Source organism: Gopherus flavomarginatus, chromosome 6 (assembly GCF_025201925.1).
Source record: "Gopherus flavomarginatus isolate rGopFla2 chromosome 6, rGopFla2.mat.asm, whole genome shotgun sequence".
NCBI lineage: Eukaryota > Metazoa > Chordata > Testudines > Testudinidae > Gopherus > Gopherus flavomarginatus.
This window is the reverse complement of record NC_066622.1, coordinates 138,717,617-138,730,689: the sequence shown is the minus strand read 5'-3', so window position 1 is coordinate 138,730,689 and position 13,073 is coordinate 138,717,617. Positions and strand designations below refer to the sequence as shown.

Genomic DNA, 13,073 nt, shown 5'->3' with positions numbered 1-13,073 from the left:
GAAAGGAGCCAAACGCGAGCGATGAAGATTATCAAAGGGAACATGAGATCTGCCTTCAAATACTTAAAAGGCTGCCATCAAAAAGATGGAGAAAAGTTGCTCTCTCCTGTCACGCAGGGCAGGACAAGAGGCAATGGGTTCAAACTACAGCACAGCAGATTTAGATTTAATCTCAGGAAAAATTTCCTAACTGTAATAAGAGTAGGACAGTGGAATAGACTGCCGTGGGGAACTTGTGGAAGCTCCTTCCCTCGAGATTTTCAAAAGGAGGTTGGATAGGAATCTGTCTTGGATGACAGACACCACAAATCCCACATCTCAGCAGGGGGGTAGACTAGATGACCCTTGCGGTCCCTTCTAATCCTATGATTCTATGATATAGCTCCACATTATGGATTCCCTCCCCCCAGAGAACACAGGAAATTCCATCAAAACCTAATATTCCATCAAATTATGGAATTCCATTAAATTCCATCAAAAATCGATATACCTTAATGCTAAGGTAGCAAGCACACCTAAGCACTCAATCAATAAAATGTTGTGCGTACTACTTTAACTCTGCTCCCTCAAGCATATGTTACAACAGTTTTAACATATTTGCATGCTACTTGGAGTATACCACTGTATTTTTTCCAATAGTCTTAAGATACTTCATTGTCACAGCGATCCTATATAGCTGGCTGACCTCACACATCAAATTCCCTAAGACTTGTCTTTAAAGAACTGCATAGCTCTGACACTGCCCACATCTCAGTCATGATTTCTTACTATGCTCCTTTTCAGACCCTCAGCTCTTTCATGCTCCCTATATTCTGTAAAGCATACGTTATCGTACCGAATGATTCAGAACTTGGTTGAACAATTAAGTTGAAGGAGATACCAGACGTGGCTGTGGTGTAAGAACCCACTCATACCCATTCGATTTAAAGTACCTAAAGACTGCAACCCCAAGGAAGAGGGATTAAAAAGTAGTATAAGGGTGGATAATTAGGAGAAATAGGAACAAAATGACCAAGATAAATCTTAGAATAAATATCAGGAAAGATGCTAGTGATCAGATCTTATAAACTAAGATTGCCAAAAGAAAGCTGTAGATGTTTTCCGAAGAAGAACCACAAGCAAGAAAACTCCAACTTAAATTATTAGGTTCACTTCTCTTTTCCGATGATTCTACAAAGATCTTTCTTAAAAGGATCTCACAAGTGATGTTAAAGACATGTGATCCAAGTTCCAGCAGTGCCCCTCTCCAGATTGGGGAGGGAGAGCCAGAGATCAGGTGACATCACTATTCTGGTTTCTAGTAAGGTTGGGAAAAATAGGCTTGTCTGTTCAGAAAGATTAGGAGTATCTTTATAAATCATAAAAACAGATGTAAAGATAAAAAGCGACTGCAGTTCATCTTTAGCTTCCTTAGTTATGCCAAAGCGGGGGGGGAGGGGGAAGAGGAGAGAAGCAAAAAGCAAAATGCAACTCAAGTCATTTCTGAAAATCTTCTCATTTAAGAAATTTGAGATTGCATCTAAAGAGGTTGAAAAGAAGATTTCTTCAGTTTTATCAGGATCATATTAATATACGGCTTTCTAATGAGAGAGGTTCAAGAGTGCCAAGCATCACCTGAACTTGAGGTGGCTACACTGGCGCTTTACAGCGCTGCAACTTTCTTGCTCAGGGGTGTGAAAAAACACACCCGTGAGCACAGCAAGTTACAGTGCTGCAAAGCGCCAGTGTAAACACGGCTCCCAGCACTGTAAGCTAATCCCCACGGGGAGGTGGAGTACCTGCAGCGCTGGGAGACTTCTCTCCCAGTGCTGGCGCTGCGACCACACTCGCACTTCAAAGTGCTGCTGCGGGAGCGCTCCCGCGGCAGCGCTGTATGGCTGCAAGGGTAGCCATACCCTGAGACAGAAGACAGACTCACCAACATTCAGCTAGTTCATGACAGGCAATAGCTGCCAAATAAACTTGTCCGGATTAACCCAGACTAAGAAGCTAGGCAAGCAGTTTGTTATGTGCATATAAAGGAATCCAATTGGGCCCAATTGCACAACACCATTGTTTTTTCTACTTCAATTTGTAGATCTCCCAGTATGCTAGAAGCCTGGAGGCCTCAGATCATTGGCTAAAAAAACTAGAACGAGGAGTACTTGTGGCACCTTAAAGACCAACCAATTTATTTGAGCATAAGCTTTCGTGGGCTAAAATCCACTTTAGCCCACGAAAGCTTATGCTCAAATAAATTGGTTAGTCTCTAAGGTGCCACAAGTACTCCTCGTTCTTTTTGGGGATACAGACTAACACGGCTACCACTCTGAAACCTGGCTAAGAAACTGTTCTTCTTAAACTCGGGAAACATGCTATCAGCGAGAAGGTTGCTGGGCTGGAATGGAGAAATTTGTGTCAGCTCAAAAAATGCACTTGAATCCAGCCAACCTTGAGAAAGGCCTTTTGAGCACTAAGGAAGATCTACTTCCTCAATCTTTATTGCCATCATGTGTATTAAACACAATAGAATGATAATATGTAACGTGATCGTCCACCATCAAGTCACTTGGCACACTAACAAATTCAGCTAGTACCAATTAAGCAACAATAATCATTATTGACTACCTTTATGCTAAACTGATGTTCCAGAAAAAAATCCCAATAAACTGATGACTAGTGAGGTAGAATACTTCACCTGCACATGAATATACTTTGTAACAGTTGAACTTTATGTCACACCTTTCATCACAAAGCACTTGATATATTCCACACAGCACCAGCTAACTAAAGCAAATTGAGGTGAAGGGCAACAGTTAAAATGGTGTATATTCTTCATAACAGCAGCTGGGTAATAACATCAGGGCCAACCCTGCTCTTTGAAAACACCTCATCACAGACTCCAATGTCCACACAACCAACCAAGATTCAGTTTGTAAGATACAGAATGAAACGTCTTCAGTGAACTACACAGAACTTGACTCCTCTGTCTTGAAGATGGAGACCTGAACCAGCCCCTTGCCTAGATTTGCACTTAAGGAAGACAAAGTCAGTAGTGAAAATAAGAACTCAGGACCTTGTGGCTCCAAACCTAGTACAGTCACTAACAGCAACTTGGTGAGGAAAGCAGAAGGGGACCTTTTGCCAGACTCTAGACTATTTTAAGCTTTGTCCAGCCCAATTCAGTACTGAGGAGTACTGCCCAGTTCACAACAAGGCTATGTTTGCTACAAACGCAAAAAGAACAGGAGTACTTGTGGCACCTTAGAGACTAACAAATTTGAGCATAAGCTACAGCCCACTTCTTCAGATGCTTATGCTCAAATAAATTTGTTGGTCTCTAAGATGCCACAAGTACTCCTGTTCTTTTTGTGGATACAGACTAACACGGCTGCTACTCTGAAACCAGCAACAAACACAGTCAGTGCATCCTTAATGTGTGCTTACCAAATTCTGCAAAAAATTCCTGATGTGTATGCTCAGTAGGGCTTGCAAAACTGATTCTCAGGCCCTGACTACACTAGGAAAAGCTGGTGTTTTTACAGTGAGATTTAATAAGTTGTAACACCACAGTGTAAGCAGGACAAATTGTAGTTTTACCTCAAAGTAGCTGGTCACAGTGAACCCTAAGACGTGGCCTATCTACACTTGAAATTTACCATGTTAACTATCATGTGTTAGCTTCATCGTTATATAAAACACACCCATTTTTCAAGTGTAGATAAAGCCACAGGACAAGCAGAAATTTTACCTCAGGGTGAGCTTAACTGGGCCAAGAAGCCACTTTCGGGATGGGAGCGAGAAAGTAAGGAGTGGAGCAGCCCAAGCCACTGTTGCTTGATCAGCAGGAAACAGGCAGGAAGCAGAGAAGCCCTAAACTGCTTGTTTTTCTGGGAGTGGAGAGTCAATATGCAGAGAGCAGAGTAGCAGGAACTGCTGCCCTTTTATAGAAAAATACAGAAATGAAGTAGCAGACACACGCACTTCTCTGAAGAGGAAAGTAGGAAACTTCTTGCTGCTACTCCCAGAGAAGAGGGGGAGCCAGGAGCAAAGTGGCCCATGCAGAGAACAGTTGCTAAAAGGCAGGACTTTCCGATGTCCTAGAGGACTAGCGTTAATTTATACGCAGTGGGTTACTGAAGAGCCCAGTATTCATTCACTGCTGAGAATCGAGAGGTATCCCAAAATTTGCAAGGGAGAGGGAGAAGAGAATGGAAGAGGATTCATTAGCATTAGGAGGGAGACAAGAGGACACCCCCAAATACATGTATTTAGCGGGATGGGGAGAATTCAAATCTGTGTACTTAGAAGGGAAATAGAATTTATTAACAAGAGTATGTCAAGAATGACTTAACATAGAAAGGCAGAAAAGACTGGGGAAGAAGTGAAGCTATGATTATGTAAGTTTAATAGGTCTGAGGGCAAAAGAGGGCTCATGGAAAAACAGTTACATTTTACCCAGACTAGCAGGCTTCCTCTTCAGGTGAGAAGATATTGAGTGTTTTGAGCCCTGATGATCAGTACGTAATTGTCAGACTCCCATAATTCCCAAATTCAAACTAGTTTCCTCTGGAACAGGACTCTGCACAGGTCCCCAGAGGACTACTTGCACACCAGATTGTAACTTTCAAACCTCAGCCTAAAATGTAAAAGGAAAAAGGTGCTTCATTTTTTGTCAGAGTTGTGAGCATCTGAAAACAGGTGATTAGGGAAAGTGTTTTGTAACTTTAATCCCACAAAACCTTTACTCTTCAGAGATCCTGAAGTACTTTAGATAGCTGGAAACAGAGCCCTCAACTCCTGTGCTCTAAGCACTAGACACTTCCTTAAAAATTCAAAACAGTGTCCTACTATTACCACTCTTCTTCTCCCAACTACTGAAGCTGTAACTCGGCTTTTTATTTAAATTTACCTTTGACCTGAAGGGAAATACAGGAAGTTTTAACCCAGGACTATTTTTTAATCAATAATGTTGTCACCAATTTAAAATAGGGATTATAATTTGGTAGCTAACATTTATCACCATGGTATTTATAAAAAAATCCTACCTACCACATGTACTTATAATTCAGCATGCCAGCAAAAACTTGTTAAAACTGTTCAGCACACAATAAGCATGAAAGTACAGAGTAAGGGAAATGAAAATAAGATGAAGGGACAGAGGAAAAAAGGGAACCAATTAAAACTGGAAGACAAAAGCAAGGACTGAAAACTCACATAAAAGAAATGTAATTACCTACTGTATCGTTTCATATAAATGTAAAAAATAGAGCTACATTTCTTAAAACCACGCTAAATTCTTGTCTTTTTAAGGCCTTGTCTAGAATAAAAATTTCAGGGAATGCTACTCCCATCATTAGTCTACTATGGGGCGGTGGGGATGGGGGACACTAAAGTTCTCAGTATAGACAAGACCCAAGATTGTATTTGTCTTGCTACAAAGTATTTTAAGGTCGCAGAACATTACTACTAAAGCCACCATATTTAACTAATGTGCAGTGGGGATTTAAAGATAACTACAAGGACCAGAATAGGGGATTAATCATCCATTTTTAGTTATAGCAAACTTACTAATTAAATCAGAAGATTATATTTCTATACATAATAGGTGTTGGGATTAACACTGCTATTTCTTAGTAAAAAATCCCACCAAAGGATGTCTTTAAAAATCAGAACATTCCATGTTTCTTGTTGTAGCTGTTCATTTAGAAGTGTATAGCAGCTGCTCACAGTCTTGTAAATCTTTACTGTACGACTGGTATGGAAGAGCAGGGCAAGATACTACCTAATTTTTAGAATATTTTTCCAAGGTGTATAAAAATAGAATAATGTGATTATTTTGGAAATTCTATAGTAAACGTGGATGAAATTTATATTTCACCAACCCCTAGTTAAAATTAAACCTGAGACAAAGCTTTATGTCCTGCAATGCAATCCTTTTCCAGCCCCAGAACACCTCCCAAATTACAGCAACAACATGTATGAAACAGTTACTTGACTTAAGATATAGGTTTTGTTAATATTTAATAAAGCAAGTTATTTGACCTGGTCCATGAACTGGGGTGAATTTCAGGACTTGCAACAGCCAGGAATGTGGGGCAATCACCACAGGACTCAAGAAGCAGACCACCTGTGTGAGAGGTTTTAAACCAGCTCAAGGTATCTTGCTGTAAACATGTTTTGACCCGTTGAGTGATTTTTCATGTTTGAAATACAGTTGTGAGGCCAGCGTGGGTTGAAGAGGGCACTTCTGAAGAAAATAAATAATTTCCACTGAGAATGCCTTCTACCTTATGTTATATAGGTTAGCAAATTAAGTTTCAGCATCGCTGAGAGGCAAGAACTTGCCTTCATTTTGCAGATGAGGGAATGGATACACAGAGCTGAAGCAATTTATCCAGAATCATAAAGCAAATTTGTAGTAGATCTGGGTTTCATTCCTAATTCTAACTCCCAGTCCTGTTCCTTAGTTCACATTCTTCCAGTCACGCTGAAGGTTAAAACAGCTAGATAGCAAGATTTTTCCACTAACTCCACTTCTTAAGAGTCTGATGAAATATGAATAATTTTAGATCAGTCTGCCATACATTTCACAAAAAGAAGTAGGTACAGTACATCAAACTCTGATTATAAGGCAGACGATCACTGTGATCATCTCTATCTGACTTCTGGTATAACACAGGCCACAGGACTTCCCTCAATTAATTCCCGTTTGAACTAAAGCAGATCTTTCAGAAAAACAACCAGTGAGGGTGAACCTACCACAACTCTTGGTTAGTTGTTCCAGTGATTCATTACCCTCACCATCAAACATTCATCCCTTATTTCTAGCCTGAAGTTGTCTAGCTTCAACTTCCAGCTGTTATATCTTAATATACCTTTTTCTGCTAAATTGAAAAGCCCATTAGCAATTTTTTGTTCCCCATACAGATACTTATAGACTTCTTGTTGTTAAACTAAACAAACTGAGGTCCTTATGTCTCTCAAGGCAAGTTTTCTAACTCTTTAATCATTCTTGGTAGTCTTCTCTGAACCTTCTAATTTTTCAACATCTTTCTTGAATTGTATATGCCACACCTAGACAGTATTTCAGTAGCAATTGCACCAGCGCCAAAAACAGAGGTGCTATAAACCTCCCCACTTAATATTCTCTGTAAACTAGAACTAAAAAAGTATCCTAATTACAATTAATAAACATTCTGAACCAAAGCACAGCATTAGAGAAATTCTGAAGGTTAACATATACTTCATACCTGAACACAGTGATCATTTCAGCAACTAATCAAACTAAGTTCTGCCTTTATACCAAGTGATAGCCATGGACTTGCCTACAGTGGGGCTTTTTTTTTTTTTCTTTCTTTCTTTTTTTTTTTTTTTAAAGGGAGGGAGGATTACTGGTGTATCTGCACTAATGCAAACTGTTAGTGTACATGCATTGCACTGGTGTACAAAGTGATTTGCACTAGTCTGGGTTCCCCTAGTCCAGCGGTTCTCAAACAGTAAGTCGCAACCCTGGTTTAATGGGGTTGCCAGGGCTAGCATTAGACTTGCTGGGGCCAAGGACCAAAGCAGATGCCTGAGCCCCACCACCCAGAGCCAAAACCCCAGGGCTTCAACCCTGGGCAGTGGGACTTGTGCTTCAGCTTTGGCCCCCCTGCCCGGGGCAGTGGGGCTTGCATTGCCTCAGACTTCAGTCCACACTCCTGGGGTCATGTAGTAACTTTTGCTGTCAGAAGGGGTCGCAGAGCAATAAAGTTTGAGAACCCCTGCCCTAGTTCAAAGGAAGTATAGATGGACTGTGTACACTGTGCAGGGACGGCTTTAGGAACTGCAGGGTCTGATTTGAATACCCAGCAGTGGCCCGGGTCTTTGGTGGCAGGGGCGGGCAGGAGGTATCCTTCCCTTGCTCCAGGCCTTCTGCGGACCCCCTGCCGCTGAAATGCTGAAGACCCAGAGCGACGGAAGGACCCCCCCGCCAAAGTGCCACTAGGTGAGAAAAACAATTAAAAAGGCACCTTAGGCACGGGGCCCGATTCCGGGGAATCAAGGGAGGCGGCCTAAAGCTGGCCCTGCATTGTGGGGTGGGGAGGAGCAGATGACAAAATGTAGGCAAACCCTAAGTTTACACTTTATTCTTACCCATATTCCAGCTGTAGATTAAAAGCAAGTTATTCCATGAATTTTCCATCACTACCAGTGATATAACTAATATAATTCTTCACTAAAAAATAAGCTGCAATTTTGCTTCACTTGTACTGGAACTGCACTAACACTGTGTGAGTCAAATTACTTTCTAAACTGCATAAAAATCTTAAGATGCGTCCAACTGTCCTATACTTTGAAGCAGCAGTTCATCCCTATCAGTTGTGATATCACATATAGACACAAAAACCAAATATCTCAATGACAGGCAAGACAAGAAGCCGTAAGAATTGTTTCAGAGATTGTATACTTTCTCTTTATTAGTACTATTGGCTTTTAATGCTTTCTGCTGTATAATAGAAGGAGCATGTAATACACACCTCATAAAACCCGTGCTTACATCTTAAGCAGCTAAACTTCCAAATGTCTACTGCTATGCAATCATATTAATATGTAGGAATTATAAAGGAACTTAGGTTGCAGCACTTTCCCCAACAATAAAAATAGGAGTAAATTCAATTTAGCATACGAGTTTAGAATCCACACAGCTAAGTTTGCTTTCAACACTGAAACACATACACAAGGCAAGATACTTCCACATCATAAATTCCAGATCAATTATTGTTATAATTGAAAGCGTTTCTTTCAGGTTACCAATGTAAGACCACTGCTTAAGCAGAATGTATGTAGATAACTTTAAACAGAACTAGTGGGTTTTCTATCTATTTCAAGCCTTGTATAGCAGCACTCTTACAGACTGACTCCTTGACTGAATTACAACTTAGTACTCAATAGGGGGGCCAAATGCATTGGTAGCCTTGTAGTGCTTTCTGGACGTCAAGCTCTGTGGACTGTTATTAAACTTCTCTCTTTTTGGACTGATGCTGATAACAGAACACTAGTCCACATAAGAGTCACTCAGCTACCAAGGTGACAGGTGCTTCAGAAACTCTTTTTTTCCTTCGATAAAGCACTTAGTTTCTATAAAGATTATAATATTAAGATTATCATGGAATTATCAAAGCAGAATAAGATTGTGTCACTTAAGAGATCAGCTTCTGAACACAGGCTGTATACAGCCCATTTATGGTTGATAAGTTACCCCAATTGTATTTATGTATTTAAAGTTGGGTTTTATACCTCCAGTGCAGTTTCAGTTGGATATCATGAACAGCAGTGAGGCCTTCAACACTTGTAAGAAGGAAAAATAAAGGAATTACAATTTCTATTCACATGAACTGACAGAAATTATGCTAGGCACGTTAGGAAAAGGGCAGGTCTGAGGTCTCATAAAACTGATCAATTTGAGGTTCAAACTATTTCTGGCATACTGCCATCAAGATAAAAGCCACTTCACACTGTTATACTTTGGACTTTTTACAAAATGTTTTTTGTACTTTAGCTCCAAAAAATGTGTTAACTTAGTAATTAACCATTTCCTCCATAGCCTCTCTTGTAAACAGTCACAGGGACTGGAAAAAAAAAAACAAACCAAACCACACCTATCAATTCATAAAAGGTGAGGGAGGACCAAGAGGAGACTGAAAGGAACCTATATTATCAATCCCTGGAGAATTTAAGTGCTTATTTTTTTAAAAAGTTTCTACCACTTATGATTGCTAAGAACATTCTAAATGTGACCCAATGTTATGTTTTCTTTGAGTCTGCAGACAGCTCCATTGCTTCTGACTTCTCATAGCTTTCCCAAGCAGCAGCAGAATGAAACAGGCACGATTTTCAGCAGTCTCGTTGAAACCCATAAGATTTGGAACTGCAGCAATAGAATTGCCCAGACATTTCCAACCAAGTGGGTATTCACCCATGAAAGCTCATACTCCAATACATCTGTTAGTCTATAAGGTGCCTCAGGACACTCCACTGCTTTTACAGATCCAGAGTAACACGGCTACTCCTCTGATACTAGACATTTCTTAGTTTCACTATGCAGCTGTTAAGGAAAGCTCTGAGAAGCACCGGAGAGCAGCACTGAAGATAGTCACGGATGATCCAAAAAAATTAAGATAAGGAGAGGAAAGCACTGCACTCCCTCATACATGGTGCAGCCAGGAAGGAAGAGTATAATGGACCCCCAGAAGCCAGGCAGTTCTGAGGCAAAGGGAGAAGGCAGAACACACCCAGTTGAAGGAGACAGAGGTGGGTCAGAGATTCATAGATTCTAGGCCAAAAGGGACCACTATGATGATTAAGTCTGACCTATATAACAAAGGCCATAGAACTTCAGCAAGGTGGTCATCAAATGACAGATGTTATCCAGGGACTGATCCAAAAGAAAGCTCCTAAGCAGGATCTAGAGACATCATTCTGGTAGAAATCCAAACATCCCCCTGTTCCAGTAGTTAGAAGTAGAGGTGACTTTGTCAGCAGCTAATGAACCTTGGACCTCCCAATTTAATCATTTGTACTAGCCGCTAGTTAATAGGATCTGGTATATTCTTGAGCTCTGAACATTTTATTTACATAAAATACACTCACACATGGAGTCGGTGAGCAGGTATATACCAAACAGCTTTGTCAGGATTTTTAGTGTAACACACACTGATGTTTCAAAGCCCAGAAACTGAACTAGGATGCTGAACTACCTGAACTCAGAATAAAAATTAAAACATTTTGTTGTAACATATGCAGTTTGCAATATGCTGAAGTCACTATCTCTACATAAGATACATTTGGCAGTTAAATTTCAGGAATTCAATCAAAACCAGCATGAAACAGGACTAGTATTATGGTGCAATGACAGATAGGCAAATTAGACAAGGATTCTGCATCAGACACACAGTTGCAGGGCTCTAATGTTAATTCTGAAGTCATTTTCACTCTACTTTTCAAATTTCAAAAGGGTCCCTTGTGCAATTGTCTAACACTGAGCTTCACATACACCAGGAACTGTATCCACTGCCCAGTAATTTATATTAAGCAAGGGACGCAATGCGATTGGAATGAATAAGACAGGTAGCAGAGTCAAAGCAGATTGAAGACAAATTGAAAAATGACAGAAGAGCTGTTTCTTCTAGGCTAGAGCTGGTCTTCAGATTTAGCAAAACTGGAAGTTCCTCCGATTTTTAATTCAATGGCTCCTCTATTTCTTGCAAACAAGTAATGATGTCTCCCCACAGAACTCTGAAGGAACTCACTACAATTCGGGGTAAGGCGGCAATCAAGTTCGAGACCAAGGTTTTACAAGCTCCAAGAGCAACACACATTCTGAGGGTTTTTTTCTCCATGCCAAAAGAAACATTTCAGCCTTCAGCTGCCCCCCAAACACTGGGTGCGGTCCGCAGGAGGGTGCACGGGAGCAGCACACCCGAGGGGACCATAACAAAAATGAGTGTCCTGGTCCCGTGAGCAAGCCGATCGCAGGGAGGGCGGGGGAGCCGAGGTAAGGAGCCCGCTCCAGCTCTTCCCGAAGGGGGGATCAAGCCCGGGAGAACACGTGCGAGCGAGCTTCGGGCTGCACGGGCGAGGGAGGAAGGGCAGCCAAAGGGCTTCGCCTGGCTGCGGCCGGAACCCCGTGGGGGCGTTAGCTGCAGCGGCGAGCGGCGCCCTAGGCCTCCCCGCACCGGCCCCTGCTCGACAAAGGGGTCCGGGAAACGGCGGCTGGGAAGGCCCCGGCCTGGCGCCGGGCCGGGCCTGCGGAACCCGAGGTGTGGGCGGCGGGGGCTGAGGAGCAGAGAGGCCGCGCCCCCGGACGCAGGCTGCGCGGGCGGCCCCGGGTGAAGGAGGGGGCGGGCAGCGCACGGAGCTAATCCGGGCGGGAGAGGCCGCGGGGGGAGGGGCGCGCTGTGTCCCCGAGCGGTGGGGGGAGGGGCGCCGCGCGGCGGGGGGAGCGGCCGGGGGCTCCCCCTCCCCGCGCCAGCCCTCACCTACACAGTGAAGGAGCCTGTGTCGCCACGAGTCGAGCTGGTGGCGGAAGCCGCGCCTCTCAATGGAGCATTCCTGCCGCCCGCACGGACTCGCCATCTTCTGGGGGAGGGCCCCGCACCGGCACGCCCACGGCCGCCGCTGGTCACGTCATCGCGCCACGCAGCGCGGCGTCACGGCATCGCGTCGCGCCCGGCCTGAGAGGGGGGAGGGCACCCGGAGGCCACGTGCTCACGCGCGCCCCCGCTGCCATGGAGACGGAGCGCGGCGCCTTGCCCCACCGGCAGGGCCGCGCTGTGGAGGCGCCTGGGCCCGTGCAGCGCTGAGCCCCGCCGCCGGGCCGGCCTGGCAGCCCCCGGGGGACAGCGGAGAGCTGCCTCCAGCGATAGCCAGGGCAGGGCAGGGCAGGGGGCTCGGCTGCGGGCCAGCCGCAGGCCAGTAGCCGCGGTGACACGGCGTCACTCCCCTTTTCAGGCGGCCCCAGCGAGCTCCGAGCCTCCCAGCTCCCGGCTTCCGCCCGTCGGGGCAGCGGCTCCTAGCCGAGAACACCCCCTGCCCACTGCTCTTCGCCGCCATCCCGGGGCGTGGGAGGCAGGCTGCCCCCGGCTCCCGCAGCTCGGACGCCTCCACTCGGTTGGGTAAGAGGGACATTCCTGTGCAGTACCTGAGTTCTGTGGGTCTGGGGGCTCGCCCAGCGCTGGAATGAAACCACCTCCGCCGGGGGGATAGCTCCCAGCGCCGTAGCGCAGTCTGCACTGCCACTTCCAGCACTGGACATTTCTTCACTCCGGGGGGGGGGACACGCCCCTGAGCCAAGGTTTCAGCGCTGGAAGTGGCAGTGTAGACAAGGCCTGTATGTATTCCGGTTTGGGTGCACGTCTGCCCCATGCGCTCCAGATCAGAATCTTTCGGCAGCAGAGTCCATTGGTCTGCGCCTGTGCTCTGCCTACCCTCATTCCGCACCCCCAGCTGAGGACATAAAGTGAGGAGCAAGGCGACTGACCCTCAGTTCCTTTGCTAGTATAGAGTCCAGATGGTATTAGATTTCATAGTAGCAGGGAAGGAGAGTGAGT

At 44.4% G+C, this 13,073-nt stretch overlaps 1 protein-coding gene across 2 annotated transcripts in view; it reads right to left on the bottom strand.

Moving 5' to 3' along the window:
• The window catches only part of LCOR (ligand dependent nuclear receptor corepressor), an 86,418-nt gene extending 74,321 nt beyond the window's left edge, over nt 1-12,097 (bottom strand). For both annotated transcript variants that reach the window (XM_050958116.1, XM_050958117.1), the window contains exon 1: nt 12,007-12,097. The gene's annotated coding sequence lies outside the window, so the exon portion shown is untranslated. The remainder of the gene's footprint in view (nt 1-12,006) is intronic.
• Nucleotides 12,098-13,073: the final 976 nt, after the last annotated feature.